Source organism: Pinus tabuliformis, chromosome 3_1 (genome assembly GCF_031772625.1).
Source record: "Pinus tabuliformis cultivar Carrire ecotype Pingquan chromosome 3_1, CPIR1, whole genome shotgun sequence".
In the NCBI taxonomy this organism is placed as follows: domain Eukaryota; kingdom Viridiplantae; phylum Streptophyta; class Pinopsida; order Pinales; family Pinaceae; genus Pinus; species Pinus tabuliformis.
Genome location: NC_142301.1, coordinates 648,797,176 through 648,814,578, shown reverse-complemented (window position 1 = coordinate 648,814,578; position 17,403 = coordinate 648,797,176).

Here is a 17,403-nt window from a genome sequence, read left to right as displayed (position 1 = left end):
CTTTTGTTGACCTAGCCCTCTATCTTCCAACCTACTTCCTACACTCACTCCCTATCCTATTCCTCCACTTCTGAGCCATCACCAGCCTTATTCCTACCTTACACATCTCCCCCTACCATTCCATCACTCCTCCATCACTTCAAACACTCACGGTAGGTCATCCTGTAGCAATTCGTAGACATCCTGTAGAAATCTCTGCGTATCCTGTAGGATCCCCTGCAGACATCCTGTAGGAGGCCACTCACTCGGTTGCTGAGCTTCTGAATGCGAGGAAACTCTGTGGATGGATGCTAAGGATCCCTAGGGACCTCTCCTAGCCTCCCCAACCTGTCCCACGCTTTCCTTCCTTCTCCATCCCATCTGTACAACCAAACCCTAGTTAGCACAAAATCACAATCATTCCATCCACTTAAAGGAAAAATACAAAAACATGTCTTTTATGATGCAAGTAGATTAGATCCATGCATTTCCACTTATTAGAGGTAACAGCAGCATTGGTAGAGGTTTCATTCACATTCTTTGCATTATAGAGGTTAGACTAGTTAAATTAGGGTTTCCTAGGTTTACATGCTTTGATTTGCTTTCAGTCCATTTTGTCAAGTAGAGTAGCTTTCCTTTGAGAATAGCTTTCGTCCATCAATTAGCAAGCTTCTTCTGAGAGCCTACAGAAGTTGGCTTGAGCCCTAGCGGACTTGTGCCAACTGACCAAGTGACAGCTGCGACAAGAGCTAGTACTTGTGCATATAGCACCGTCGCTTCCAAGTTTGTACGAACTACCGGGTTGATAAAATGAGAGACAGGAAGCCCCAGGAGTTGTAGCATTATTGCTACAATACTGGAGCTCACCATCTTTTTGGCGCCGCTGCCGGGGAAGCGTCAGAGTATTAGTAATTGTTGCTTTTCTTCTACTTTCGAACTCTTACTTCTACTCAGTAGTTTATTTCATTTCCATTCTGCAAAAGTAGCTTAGTATTTCTTGCTTTCCTAGCTTAGTATTTCTTGCTTTCCTAGCTTAGTATTTCCTGCTTTCATAGATTAGCATTTCCTGCTTTCCTAGATTAATATTTCTTGCTTTCCTAGATTAGCTTTCCAATTCCGCAATTTCATTTGAGCAATATAGTTAGTTGTAGATCACTCTGTTTCAGTTTTGCAGGTACCAAAGAAAAAGCAAAAGCACTCAAAAAAGAAAAGTCCTTTCCATTTCATGCCTCGTAGGAACCGAGATAAATCAGGCAAATTCCTACCCAACACCCCCACCACATCACTAAGTCACCCTTCTCTCCTCTTTGGTGACAGTGACCCAGAGGAACCTATAGGTGAACATCCTGAGATATACCAAGACCCTATAGAAGAAGAAGAGTTAGAGACCACTCCATCTGAAGCCATGGCTGATAATAGAAGAGAAGATGAGAGAATAGAAGGTGCCTTCCCCATCCGAGAGACCAATGGAGAGATTAAAATGAAAAACATTAGCCCCTCCGCCTTACCTCACTTCCATGGGTTGGCCACTGAAGATCTAGATACCTTCCTGTTTGAGTTTGTTGTCCTTTGTAGAACCTATGACTATACTGAAGATGAGCAAAAGTTGAAACTTTTCCCTTCCACTCTCAAGGATGCAGCACTACGCTGGTTCATGGGTTTAGCTGGGAATAGTATCACTACTTGGGCTCAGATGCAGCAAGCTTTCAACACCAAGTACTGGGATTACTGTAGGTCCAAGGAAACAAAGGGGAAAATCTTTCGAATGTCCATGGGAAATGATGAGTCCTTAGAGGATTATGAGGAGAGGTTCCAACTAAGCTATAAGTGGGCCAGGTGCACACTTGACCCTGAATCCCTCAAGTTGGTCCTACTCCGAGGAGTCCCTGAGGACCTCTTGGATACCCTTCACATGTTAGCTGGGGGGGACATTTACCAACTGCCTTATGAGGACATCAAGACTGTGTTTAGAAACCACTCCAGGGCAGCTCGGAAACGAGGTAGAGGAAACCACCTCTCAACTAGTGTCCCTTTCTCCAAACATGAGCTTGCAAACCAATTAGAAGATCTTAAGAGTGAGGTGAGACAAACCATTGCCATGCAGCTTGATACATTCAGGATTCAGCAAAAGAAAGAAGAGGCTGAGAGAGCCTTGGCTATCTTCTGTCCTAGGTACACAAGGAGGCACCCTAAGAACGAATGTCCATTGCATTCGGTTGAAGTGTGTTTCGTTTGTGAGGAGGACCATCCCACAAATCAGTGTCCAACCTTACCAAGGTTTAAAGCCATGTACCAAGGGACTGAAGCTCCCACAGAGCCTCTCTATTACCTCAACCAAAGGAGGCCACAAGGATCTAGACCTTATCAGCAGGGGATGTAAGGGGCATCTCAAGCTTATTACAACCCCAACCAGTCAACTCCTATGCCTTCCTAGGGTCCCCCTGCTCATCCTTCATGGTCCGTGCCTCCTCCATGGTCTTATCCACCTCAGTACCCCACTCAACCTACTTCTCATCCATACCACTCACATACCCAGCCACAGCCTCAATGGAATGCACCTCAGTCGGGGTGGAGGCCCCAATACAACACTCCTCCTGCCATTTTTCCTCCACCACCAGTTCAACCTCAACCATTACCTCCTGCTCCTCCAAGGCAACCTCAAATGCCTGCTCAACCGAACCCGAACCCCAACAATAGACAGGCCCAGCAGGTATACATTGGGGAAACCTCATGCCCTACCTATGCTGTGGAGATCCAGGAGATCAATCTTAGATCTGGAAAGACTCTTCCAGATTGCCAGCCTCCTGCCCCAGAGGATGAGGAAGACCATTAGGAGAGTGAACCAAAGCCTATTCCACCCTTTCCTGAGAGACTAACAGCCACCACACAACCTAACCCAGAAGAAGATGAGCTTTTGGGTGAGCTCAAGCAGTTGTGTGTAAAAATCCCACTTCTCCAAGCCATCAAGGATGTGCCAATATATAATAAGTTGATTAATGAGAAGTGTTTCAAACACCCAGGCAGACGGAAGAAAGATGCCTCAACTATCAATGTCACAGGACAACTGTCTGACCTTATGCTAGGACAAGTCATCTGCCCAAAGTACCTAGATCCTGGAAGTCCTGTAGTAGATGTTCACATCAATGGCACCATTATCCCCCACACCTTGATTGATCTGGGGGCGGCCATCAATGTGATGAGCAGGGATACCATGCTTAAACTCAATCTTCAGGGTTCCTTGAGGAAGACCTCGACAGTACTGCAATTAGCAGATCGCTCCACCGTGACTCCCGAAGGGATTGTGGAGGATGTCATGGTCTCCATTGATTCTTGGGAATACCCTGCAGACTTCCTGGTTCTGCAACCAAAGGCCAAGCTTACTGGATATCCTCTCATTTTGGGAAGGCCTTGGTTAGCTACTGCAGATTCTTACATAAGTTGTCGTGCAGGAAATATGACCATCAAAAATGGCCCCATGTCCAAGCAGCTAGTCCTATACCCTCCTGCCCAACCCTCCTTAGAGCATGACTTACCACTTTGGCTAGAAAAAGGAGAGGAAGATGAGGTGTACTCAACACCTCTGTGCACCCTAGATACCACTAGAAAAGACCCTCCAACCGAGGATGACTTGATAGAGACCTTGATCCAGAATCCACCTTCCAGTGCACTACCCTTAGAGGAATTGGTGGAGGATGCCCAAGCTAGCACCTTAGTGGATCTCTGTACCACCAACCCTGTTACTCCCAGAGTCAAGAATGTGGAGTTCGGCCCTGAGAAAGCATTGAAGATCAGCTCCTCCCTATCTCCTTCTCAGGAAAAGGAGCTGTGTAGTCTGTTGGCCAGCCACCTAGATGCTTTTGCTTGGAGCTATAAGGAAATTAAAGGAGTCCATCCTTCGGTCTGTACCCACCATATATACATCAAAGAGGATTGTAAACCGGTTAGGAAACCTTAGAGGAGAATGAATCCAGCCCTTAAGGACATTGTCAAGGAAGAATTGCAGAAACTGTTGGATGCCGGATTCATCTACCCCATCTCAGATAGTGAATGGGTGTCCCCTCTAGTGTTGGTTCCCAAGAAGAATGGGAAGTGGAGAATCTGTGTGGATTACCGTGAGCTAAACAAAGCTACCAAGAAGGACCACTTCCCTCTACCTTTCATAGATCAAGTGTTGGATGGACTGGCAGGAAAGAAGTTCTTCTCTTTCCTGGATGGGTTTAGCGGGTACAATCAAATCCAAATCAGCCCAGAAGACCAAGATAAGACCACCTTCACTTGTCCTTGGGGTACCTTTGCCTATTGAGTCCTTCCCTTTGGGCTATGCAATGCTCCTGCTACCTTTCAGAGAGCTGTCTTGAGCATCTTCTCGGAGCTGGTCCATGATGCAGTGGAAATATACATGGATGACTTTACTCCTTATGGGGCCAACTTCTAGGAAGCATTGTCCAACCTGGGGAAAGTCCTAACCAAATGCACCGAGATGAACTTGTCCCTTAGTCCTGAAAATTGTGAATTCTTGATGACTGAAGGGACCGTGCTAGGCCATACCATTTCTTCCCAAGGATTGCAGGTGGATCCTAACAAAATTGCTCTCATCAAGAGGGTTCCACCTCCTCAAAAGGTAAGGGATGTCCGGAGTTTCTTGGGATTAGCAGGATACTACCGGAGATTCATTAAAGATTTCAGCAAGCTAGCCTCACCATTGTTTGGCCTATTGGCAAAAGATGTGGAGTTTAAATGGACTGACGATTGTCAGAGGGCTTTGAATGAGTTAAAGGACAAGCTGGTGTCAGCCCCAATCCTGAGAGGTCCAAACTGGGCCCTACCTTTCCACATCCACACTGATGCCTCGAACAAAGCCATAGGTGCAGCTTTAGGACAAGTTGAGCAGAAACTTCCATATGCCATTTACTTTGTTAGCAAAAACTTGTCCAAAGCTGAGCTGAATTACACTGTAACCGAGAAGGAATTCTTGGCTGTGGTCCATGCATTGAACAAGTTCCGACATTATATTACTGGTTACTAGACCTTTGTACATACTGACCATGCTGCTATTAGATATTTGATGAATAAACCAGATGTGAATGCTCGTATTATTAGATGGTTACTTTTATTGCAGCAGTTTGATCTAACCATTGTTGATAAACCAGGTAGAGAAAATGTTGTTGCTGACTTTTTGTCTAGATTGGATTTGTCTGCAGATGAAGATGGGACGGTGGATGACCAGATGCCTGATGAGCATTTGTTTGCTATCTCAGTACTCTCTCCATGGTTTGCTGATATAGCAAACTACCTTGTTTCAGCTCAGTTCCCTCCACACCTCTCTTCAAAAGAGAAGAGCAGAATCATCAGAAAAAGTGCCTCATTTACTTGGATCGGGGGCAACCTGTTCAAGCTTGGCCCCGATCAGATCTTAAGGCGTTGTGTAAGGGAGGAGGTAGTCTTTGATATCCTCCTCACTTGTCATGATGGGCCTTGTGGAGGGCATTTTTCAGCAAAGAGAACTGCCTTCAAGATCCTGCAGGCAGGCTACTATTGGCCCACACTTCATCAAGATGTCAGAAGATATGTCAGTCAGTGTGACCAATGCCAAAGAATGGGGAAACCGACCCAAAGGGATGAGATGCCTCTCCAACCTCAAGTGACTCTTGAGCCATTTGAGAAGTGGGGCATGGACTTTGTGGGCCCAATCAACCCCTCTTCGAGGCAAAGGACTTACATCATTGTGTGTACTGACTACTTGACAAAGTGGGCAGAGACTAAAGCAATCAAAGCAGCAACAGAAGAGGAGGTGGTCGAGTTCTTAAGAGAGAACATCTTCTACAAGTTTGGCTACCCAAGAGAGCTGGTGACCGATCAAGGGAGCCAGTTCACATCCAACTTGGTTGAAGATCTCCTAGATCATCACAAGATCAAGCATAGGACTTCCACTCCCTATCATCCTCAAGCAAATGGGCAGGTGGAAGTCACCAATAGAGCATTAGAAGGGATCTTGACCAAAGTGGTGAGCAGCAGCAGAAAAGATTGGGCAGATCGCCTGGTTGAGGCCACATGGGCCTACAACACCACTTGGAAGACCACCACCGGTTTCACACCTTATGAGCTGGTCTATGGGAAGAAAGCTTTGCTGTCCATTGAGTTTGAGTATAACACTTTGAGGATGGCAGGTCAGCTGGACCTAGATCTCAGCCATGCACAACAAGAAAGGTTGTTGCAGCTGAATGGACTAGATGAGCACCGCATGCAGGCCCTCCTTCACTCAGAAGTGGTTCAACTTCAGAGGAAGGTGTGGCATGACCAACATCTCCATGACAAGCAATTTCAGCCGGGAGATTGGGCTTTGTTGTATGATTCCAGATACAAAGATTTCAAGGGGAATTTGAGAACCAGATGGCTAGGACCATATACAGTGGAGAAGTTCCATGACAATGGATCTGTCCTCATTCGAACCATTGATGAGGAAGCCATTCCCATGCTTGTCAATGGGCATCGATTGAAGATCTACAGGAGACCTCTCTCAAGACAAGAGTTTATCAAAACTATGGAGAAATATGTATTGGTCATAGAGAAGGGTTCTGCCTCTGCCTCTGGCACACCCTGAAAGAAGATCTGAAAAAAAAAAAAAAAAAAAAAAAAAAAAAAAAAAAAAAAGAGAGAGAAAAGAAAAAAGAAAAAAGAAAAAGAAATAAATATCCTCGGGTGAAAACCTCTCTGAGGCGCCCAAGGCAGGTAGTAGGGGTGAAAACCTCATTGAGGCGCTCCTATTGCTTTTTCAAAAAAAAAAAGAGAAAAGGTTGAAAAAGATCCTTGAGTGAAAACCTCTCTGAGGTGCTCAGGGCAGGTAGCAAGGGTGAAAACCCCTTTGGGGCGCCCCTGTTATCTTTTCAAAACAAAAAAAAAGAAGAAAAAAGAAAAAATAATAAGCACAATATGAAAATTGCATGCAGGTCGCAGATGTTCTATGGAGGAGAAGAAGCCTCTTCAATCACAGCCAAGGGTCCTTATCATGCTGTCAAGGAACCTCATCAGTACCTCCTCCAAGAGCACCCATGTTTTTCAAGGTATGTGCAATTTTATCATGGTTTGAATCTTCTACAGGAAGCTGCTGTCTTTCTACAGGAAGGCACAGTCTTTCTACAGGAAAGTGCAGACTTTCTACAGGAAGGCCGAACTTTCTACAGGAAGATCTGTGTTCTACAGGAAACTTCCTGTAGAAGTTTGGGACGGCCAAAAATTTGTTTCAAACAGAGATCTAGCGGCTGAGGAATGGGTTGGATGCATGCATGCCACTGATTGGCACCCCTGAACGTTGTTGTAACCTTGCTCCACCATCCTCGTCGCCATGCAACTAAGATCCCTGCACCAGCAAACCAGATCAATGAGTTCTCGTGGTAAAGCCATTGGTCAAAGAAAAACAAGCACCGAGAGCTCATACCACATCCATGTCGAGCATCAGAAGCTGCGGGAGCGTGATCAGAAGATTCCATCCATCGTCGTGCAGCATGCACCCAAGGAGGCGAGACTGTACAAGGCACCCCGCGGGAATCCTGTAACAGTCAAACCTGCATGAGTGGATACCATTCATAGCACCGCCCTCTGCAAGCAAAACACGGGCGCAGGCAACCAGAGCATCCACTCCATCGCCAGCATCCTGTAACCATGAGCCTCCGGGACTGTGTAAGCCGCATACAGCAGGTAGATCCACTCCCCGTCGTCCAAAAACCGAAAAATCGTGTGCAGCCGCGCGCAGGTAAGTGTCTCAACCCTTCCTTCCACCAAATTGCATGAGTATTACTTTGATTTGTTTTGCATGGCGTAGAAATGAATGGTTTAGCGGCCGTATGGCCAGTTGACTGGCCACGTCGGCTAGTTATGGTATAGTCAGATGCTTGGGTGGCAGCCATGACAAAGAAAATACGCAGCACGTACGTGAGGATAGTCCCGTCAACCGAGAAACGAGTTTAACCGAAAAGGGCGGCGGCAGATCTGTGGGAATGAATGCGGCAGCGAGTGAATATGTAGGTGAATGATGGGTGACGTCGCCCAATGGTCCGGCGGGGACAGCTCACCCCCCGCGCCACGAGCTGCACCGATTCAAAATCTAATCGGCTAGATTATGCGCATGTATTCATTAACCTCCACTTCAAAACTCGAGTGGCTCTTCTGATTTCCTCTAAGCGTTGATACGCCAAGCTTTCGGCTACCAGAACGCCGGTGAAACACCTCTCGACCGCTGGCCAAATACAGTCCTCCCCGAACTTTGCACACTGCTCCTACAGGAACAGTTTCTACAGGAACGCGGTTCTACAGGAAGGTGAATTCTTCACGTAAGAAAAGGTGGCAGAAAAAAGGTAACCCTGAAACTCCTTCCGCAATTAGCTTTCAAAGGTGGCAAGATCATTATTCACAGTCTGGTCATAAAAATATCGGATTGCTGTGCCTATACTATCGCTTCTACAAGATAGCAGTATAATTAGACTGTGTTTTGTGAATTGTATGCATGCTCTGCCTAAAATAGACCGAATCTCCTTTGCATTTGTCACCTTTAGTCAAAACCCCCATGTTCATCATGCCAGGTGGGTTTATCAGGTGGGAACCCACATATTCCACCAAATTAAGGAGAAACCCGGCAGTGGTAGAGCTCTTTACCAGAGCACAATGGATGCCTTTTTGTGATAAGCTGCAGGGCTACGATGATGAAGTAGCCGAGGAATTCTTGCAGGCTTTGAAGCCTAAATCCCAGACACTGGCCACAGTAAGCTTCAGAGGTTTAAGCCTCAAGCTCACCCCAGAACATATTAGTCGGATCACAGAACTCCCTATGGGTTTGCCGTGGGACAAGGACGAACGAAAGCAGAGCCAGAAAGCAAAGAAAGAATTCTTTCCACCTGAGGAAGAATTCTCGGAGGATAAGAATGGAGTGAGAAGAACGAGTTTATCACCACCTTGGAATGAAGTCAGTTTGCAGATCATGAAATATATTACTTGTGAAGGCCGGTTCAGCATCGTGTATGCATATCACTTTCGGTTACTCACTGAGTTGAGGCACCGAATTGACCTTCCTGTAGAGCAAAAACTGAGCATCCCTCATTATCTCCTGCAGTCCCTAATGGAGTGTGCTACAAAGCTAAGAAAGGGCATACCTGATTAGATAGCCCACCATGGGTTAATAAAATTGCTTGTGGAAGATGCATTGCACTCATATAAAGTTCCCCTCTCCTGGGAGTCATTTCGGAATCTAACACGAGATGGGGACATTAAAATGTTGATCGAAGATAGTGGCTCCTCCAGCAGTGAAGACAAGGAAGCAATGGCTGAGGAAAAGAAGGACGAAGAAAAGGGTGGCACACCAATCCTGTCAGTAAAGGGAAAAGTGGATGAAAGGCAGAATGGACAAAGCTGAGGTAGTCCACGTCAGCCCAAGCACCTCAACAGCACTTGCAGCCAAAGCAAAAAGCAAAACTCAAGCAGGCAAGCAAGCAGAAGTGGAGACACCTGTGTCTACAGGAAAGCAAAAACAGGCTTCTACAGGAAGCCCGAAAACACAAACTCAGGCTTATACAGGAAGCCCAAAAGCAAAGACCAAGGCTTCTACAGGAAGCCCGAAAATCGTTGGAGAACAGGCTTCTACGGGAAGCCCAAAAACGGAGACAAAGGCTTCTACAGGAAGCCCGAAAGTGCAACCACAGGCTTCTACAGGAAGCCCAAAATTGGAAAAAGGGGCTTCCACCAGAGGTCCGAAAGTCATTGAGAAACAACCTCCTACAGAGAGTCTGAAGACAGAGAAAGAATCTTCTACAGGAGGCCCGGAAGTGGGCAAAGCAGGGTCTTCCACAGGAAGCCTGAAATCTGAAAAGGAGGGGCCCTCTACAAGGAGCTCTGAGAGAACAAGATGCAAGAAAGAGAAGGCTGACATTCTCGAAAAAGAGGCAGCAGCGGCACTGGCTGCCCTCAGCACACCTCCAAAACCGAAGGAGAAAAGGGAGAGGGAGACCCCTCTACCATCTGAAGCCAGGAGAAGCAAGAGGCTGACCACGGGCAAGCCACAGCCTCCACCCAGCAGCCAAACCACTTCAGGGGATGTCCCTACTTCACCCAGTGCAAGAACCCATTCTAAAACATCAGCCACCCCCGAAAAGGGGAGCCCAAAAATAACTTCCTGGACACGAAAGATAGGCCAGTCGCCTTCCTAAGCCCGGCTCAAGGAAATAGGAAAGGGGAAGGAAGCATCACCTTCGTCACCACCAGGGGCAGCAAAGGCAGGGCCGCCAAGAACGGGAAAGGAAGAAGCACCACCCTCGGCAGAAAAGGCAGAACCACCAAAATCAGGGGAGGAAAAGCGTGCTCCGGGCTCTAGTTCTCGGCCAAAGACGAGGAGCCAGGGCAAAGTTGCTCAAGGATGAGCAAATAGTTTAGCTGGGGGGTGATGATGAGCCCCAATTTTTGGTATAATTTGGGCTCATTTGGCCTACTTGTTTTGCTCAAACCATTCACTTTTTACTGCTTATGCATGCATTTCTTAGTTTATTCGTGTTGTTTGTAGGAAGAAGGGTAGAAACTTTATCTACGTGACTAATGCATTATGATTTCAGGTTCTTGCATTAAAAGGGAGAAAAGACCACGTGAAAAGGAGACAATGAGGTGGCACTGCTGGTTTTTAGGAGAGGATGTCCACAGTCTTGGGACCCTCCTCGTGATTCCCACCATAGCTCCGAGCTCCAATCCATCTCCCCACCGAGCTTAGAAGCAGCCAGCTGTTCTACAGGAACAGCAGTTATAACTGTTCTACAAGAACAGCAATTATGACTGTCCTACAGGATCAGCAAGTTAAACTTCAGGTGGACAGCCGAGCTCCTAAAATCAAGGACACTTGTTGGATGATCGTTTTGCATAAGTATGGAGGCCGTAGCCTTTGATAGGTTGTTGAAACTTTCGCATTACTATTGTAATTTTTGAGCATAGCTCGGTGTTAGTTCTTGTTGTAAGCCAGTTTTGGCATAACATCAGATTATGAATAAAGGAGGCAGATTCTGATCTAGTTCTGAGTTTTCTTAAGGAGACTATAGCTCTCAGGTTAGGGCCCAACCTGAGAGCCATAGATCCCCTCTGCTGTAGTGTTGTTTGCATTTCGTTTCAGCACTCTGAGTTTTCGTTTTCACATGCACTTTGAATTACAGGTTGTTGAATTAGTCTTTTTTTATGAGTTTAGATAGGATTTGCTTATGGTAAATTTGTTTCCAGTTGCTTAGGTTAGCAGAGGATAGATATAATCTATTGGAGCTCCAGCAAAAAGGTTGTTAAGGCTCACTGCCATCTCATTTGGGATTGGGGTGCAGTCCATAACTAACCACCAAAAATACGCATTTCTTTACTTGATGATTGCTGCAACACAGTCACGGTTATGTTAGATGCTTCCACATGATTCACACCTGCACCACACACCTTCATCACAGCTTCATGCACATTCTCCTTCGCGTTTTGGATTGCTGTTCATTGAATTTATACGCACAGGTAGTTTAGGTTAATGCATTTTCGGTTTGGTGACAGTCATAAGCATTTGTTTCATTTACACTGCTCTCTCTCTCGTTCCATTACCTCATTCTCCATCTTGATCACGCATGCAAACACATCTTTGACCCCTGCTCCGCTCTGTTATCCCCCAAAGTCTTTCACTCCTCACGTACTTCCATTCTCTAGCCCTTTTGTTGACCTAGCCCTCTATCTTCCAACCTACTTCCTACACTCACTCCCTATCCTATTCCTCCACTTCTGAGCCATCACCAGCCTTATTCCTACCTTACACATCTCCCCCTACCATTCCATCACTCCTCCATCACTTCAAACACTCACGGTAGGTCATCCTGTAGCAATTCATAGACATCCTGTAGAAATCTCTGCGTATCCTGTAGGATCCCCTGCAGACATCCTGTAGGAGGCCACTCACTCGGTTGCTGAGCTTCTGAATGCGAGGAACCTCTGTGGATGGATGCTAAGGATCCCTAGGGACCTCTCCTAGCCTCCCCAACCTGTCCCACACTTTCCTTCCTTCTCCATCCCATCTGCACAACCAAACCCTAGTTAGCACAAAATCACAATCATTCCATCCACTTAAAGGAAAAATACAAAAACATGTCTTTTATGATGCAAGTAGATTAGATCCATGCATTTCCACTTATTAGAGGTAGCAGTAGCATTGGTAGAGGTTTCATTCACATTCTTTTCATTATAGAGGTTAGACTAGTTAAATTAGGGTTTCCTAGGTTTACATGCTTTGATTTGCTTTCAGTCCATTTTGTCAAGTAGAGTAGCTTTCCTTTGAGAATAGCTTTCATCCATCAATTAGAAAGCTTCTTCTGAGAGCCTATAGAAGTTGGCTTGAGCCCTAGCGGACTTGTGCCAACTGACCAAGTGACAGCTGCGACAAGAGCTAGTACTTGTGCATATAGCACCGTCGCTTCCAAGTTTGTACGAACTACCGGGTTGATAAAATGAGAGACAGGAAGCCCCAAGAGTTGTAGCATTATTGCTACAATACTGGAGCTCACCAGCACAGTCATTCCTCAAGGTGTCAATGCCCAGGAAGCTTCCAAAATGACACTTGGATCAGGGAATTCGCCTTGTGATGAGTAAGAGGGTCTAGATCTCCAAGTGGAAGCAAGAACCTCCAAGTGGACTCAAGAACTGAAGAATAACTGAAGTGGGAGAGGACACTAGTCAGCTTCATGCCAGCCTCAAGCTGACTCATCCTTTCTCCAAAACTCCTATATATAGAGCTCTCTCATGAGGTCTAGGGGAGGCTGGAATCTTGTGAATGTAAGAAAGTGTTGTTGGTTTGAGTATAGAACTATTGGGTGATTTGCTTGAAGGAGGTGGAGAGGAGATTTCTTTCTGCTGGGAGGTGATGCTAGATTGGGCCTTTTATGGTTGTATCACTTCTTGAACTTTACTTCTTCCATTAATAAAGCATTTGAGGTTCTTCTATATGCATGTGTCTCAATGGTGTATTGTTGTACTTGTGTATTTGATTTATTCTAATCCTTAAATCAATTATGAATGTATGCTTCTTGTAGTTTCCCTCTCTTGTCATTTTGCAGGATCTTGGTGTAGCTGGGCCAGTGAAAGAGCAAGGAGCTGGGAGCAAGCAACAAAGAGAGAAGATTGGATCAATCATTAGCGGAAGACAATGGTTAGTGGATCTCTTTCTCCCCTCTCTTACATCTCATAAAGAAGTAATCTCGAATAGCTTTGCTTTGATTGTTGCTGAGGTACTATCACCCTTAGAGTGGGATAGGGTCATTCCGTATTGGATACTTTTCCCAACAACAAGTTGCCCAGTGCATGAACCAGTGAGTTGGCTAATCCTCCCCAGAACTGTGCAATCTCTCAGGGGCAATGAATGGCGAATTTTCCTAAAAAAGAAAAAAATAAAAAGCAAAAAAACATCCCTAGAAAATAGGAATATATTTTTAGGAGTCCAAAGGAGACACTTGAGTTATTTTGAAAATGCCACCAAGTGTCGCTTTTTCCTTGATTTTTGGCCTTTGCGTCATAAACCCTAAATTGACCAAATCTATTTAAGTGGTGCTACCATAGCTCATTTACACATTTAATCTTGGATCTCTATCATTCCCGAGGAGATCAAGGAACATTCAGTGCAATAAGGGAACCTTCTGTCATTTTTTCTTGTTTAGCTTGTGAGAGTGTTGTTTCACTTGTTTTTTTGAATCACTGCTGGCGTTTTAGCTTGTTTTATCTTGTAGAAGTGTTGTTTCAAGTTTTTTGTTTCCTTTCCCAAGAGTCTCATGCATTAGCCTATTTTTGAACTAACAGTTTTCATTGTTGTGACTCTCTTCGCATGCTTTGTTTTCTTTTAGTTTGATTGATTCCCACACTTGTTTCACTCGTGTGCATCATCACTCAATTAAATATGCACTCAGCATCACACCATCCTTCATATCTGCTCGACTTCACACTCCCCTTGGGCAGATCTCGCTTTCCCTTGCATGCACTACGCATTATGTGAGCTCAAGTCCTCTGATTTAACTTTTGGAATTGCACATAGGCTGCCTTGGCTTGCCTCTAACTGTGCACTATGCAGTTTCAGGAGCCAGCTTCCCAGTCTTGGCCACTAGGACTGTGAAATGCATAGTCTCTCCTTGCCTGAGCCTAGACTGAATTGTGCATTATATAATTATAGTTAGAAAGCCTCCCCCAGTCACTACTAGGACTGTGCAATGCATAGTTCTAGCAGGAGGCCAACCACCTTTGTGAAATAGAATTGCATAGTCTATCCCATCATGAGCCCAGTTTGTTGATTGGTCATGTCTTCAAGTTGCTTTTGGTTTTAAGCTAACATTTTCTTGCCATGAGTGTCCTCCCTATCTCTAGGTACATTAGTTGTGGAGCATATTTCTAGAAGTTATGGTTAACATGGCCTCCAAGAGAGTTGAATCAAAGGAAACTATCGAGAGCAGTACTGGGGAAGTTGTTGAGCGGATGTCAGTTAATCTACTAGTTTATGCAGATACTTAGTTATTCATTGAGAAGGGAACAAAGATGACATGGAAGCAAATCAATGATACTTTTCCAGAGGACTTCAAGGAAGACTTAGAGGACTGATAGGTATATATCAGTATCTAGCAGTTAGGCTTATACATGGTTGCATCCAGGTACCCTGCCTTCCCATGTATGAACATTATCAGTTGGATTGTCTCACACACAGATAAAGAGACTATGACATTGAATAGTGCCAGTAGGATAGATATTTCCACCTTTAGGGTAGATAACTTTCATCAGATGTATCATTTACCTCAGTCAGTGAGGTGCATGGAAACACTTTTCTATACCACCCATAGCCAAGTGAACACCACAGATATAATCAAGCGCTTAGTGAAAGAGTTGTCAAATTTTAGATAGACACCCAATCATGTTTAAAAGATAAAGTCTCTTAGGAAGGCCTACCAGTTCTTGATCATCTTTACATGTCAAATATACAGTCAAGAGAACACACAGATCTTTCTTGGTGGTTGGGTAGTCATATTGGACCAGTGGGTGAGTGATGGAAGGCCATTCAACTAGTCGGACTTGTTGGCTCATTAATTAAAACGCCTTGTGACTAATGCCCAGAATCCACCCAAGGATGAGAAAGTGAAATTCTACATGTCTGTATAATTACTGGATGCAATTTGTGCCTAGCAACAGTTTTGTGGCATGACCTGGACATGGACATCGAAAGAGACTGTCATCAACATTTAGTTCAAGTTTCTTTCCGATTGCAACTACCGAGGAGTAATGGCAAGGATAACGAACCATTACATCATCCTATTGTACAAGATTATCTTTTACCAACATCCACCTTAAATGTCCCAAGAAGCAATGGAGGCGATACTTAACATTACAGATTGGTATGCCTCACTTGGTGGCACCTTCATCAGATTGTTTGGCGAAGAGAAGCCTCCACATGTTCTACTAAGGTATGCCACAGAGAAGGTGGTCATGTAAGAGGTCTCATATCACCTCTCCACAGTGTTATCAGCAGGATTGCATAGGAAGAAGATTAAGAGATTGAAATATGCAGATGCCAAAGCTAAGGAGATAATGAAGTTCAAGTTCAGATCCAAATACTGTAATCTGTATGATCCCCATGGTATTTGCAAGAACCACCACATGAAATTGTATTATCCATGGATCCATGTGACATTTCACTTGCACGAGGAGTACCCTTGGAGGTACTTCTACAATGGCTCCAAGCTCCACAATCCAATCATTATAGCCACATATTAGAAGGCTTCCCTGTAGGAAAAAACAATGCAGGAACCAAAAGCAACAACAATAATCTTCTACAGGACAAGGGCAACAAGAAGATTGTGAAGAGCCCAACAGTAGAGAAATGTTGCAAGATGAGAGCACATCCTTTCATGGAGCAAGCAGATTTGGTCGCAAAGCCAAAGAGGGGGCAGTGGATAAAGAGAGTAAAGTGAAGGAAGAGAGAAAAGAAAAAAACTTGTAGGATTCCAAGCAAGAGGCCAAACAACTCAGAGAGGAGCACATTTTCTATAATGGAAGAGAGGAGGAAAGCGATACTTGCTGAAGTATCAAAACTTGAGACTACCATGTGGAAACTATATGACAGATTTTCCACTGTGCATAAAGTAGTTGTCCATGTGAATGGCTTACAACAATGGAGAAAATATATTGTTCAAACTCAGTAACATACATTCTACGATCGCCCATGTGCAAGATTGGACAATACGGTACAAAGGGGCCCTACTTCACTTGCCAAAGAAGATGAAGCCACTTGAAGAGCTAGAGAAAGAAAAGGTGTGGATGTTGATCCAGAACTATGAGTAGCTCACCCCATTCATCAGCAACATACATGCCTCATATGCATGGTTGTACAAGAGTTTGGATGTCATGGTGAGAATGCATACAATTCTCTCAATCGGTTCCCTCACCGAGGCTAGACCCAAGAACCAAGTCCCGATAGAGATTGATGGGTACATGGAGTAGTTAAGGCGAGAGGCTACCAAGAATGACTTGGCACTGAGCACACATAAAATCAAGAAGTACATTGGTGGTCCTATCATGGTCAACACCATGCTACACATGCTTTAGGATGAGTTGGATATAGGTTCCAAGATGATATACCTAGATGCTATGGAGGCAAGAGTCTTCTCTCAAAAAGACACCATCAAGCAGTTTGAGGACACCATCACACATTACCAAGCTTGGAATCAATGTGTGGCTGAGAAGCACCAAGTGGATGTTGTTGAGTTAGTCTTTCCCCAAACTTTGGATTCATAGTGTTTTGTCTTTTTAGGTTGTCTCTAGCCTATTTTGTCTTAGATTGGTAAATGTGGAAAATGTAATATTATTTGTAAATATGTTGTAAGTAAAATTCCAAGTGTCATTAGTGGAATGTGAAAGGTCATCATGCTATGTAATGGGTTATTTGTAAAGAAGTTGAAGAGTCATGAGGGTAGTCAAAGAGTCACAAAGGGTAATGTCAAGGGTCACCTAATCCTTTGTTATCAATATAACCTCATAACTCATAGAACAGGCTTTTGGGAGCTAAGATTTTGGCTAGGATTAGGCTTAGAAAAGGCTTGGGAGTATTGTGACGAGTCTTGGCATCTCCATAGTGTAAATAAAGTATACCTCTTTTGAGGAGCACATGTTCTCGACTGTAATGTTCCACTATTGGGGCTAGTGGTCGTGAATGGTGTATGTAAGGATGGAAATTTCACTTATGATAATAATAATAGATCCAACACGCTTTCATGCATATGTTTTTCTTGTAATTGGACTATTCTGGTTTCTTTAGCAATGTATTTTGTTTAACTTACACATTTTCTTATGAACTACTTTGTATGCAATTGTACAAATATTGTTGGATGTGTGTTGTTGGATTAACCCATCACTTTA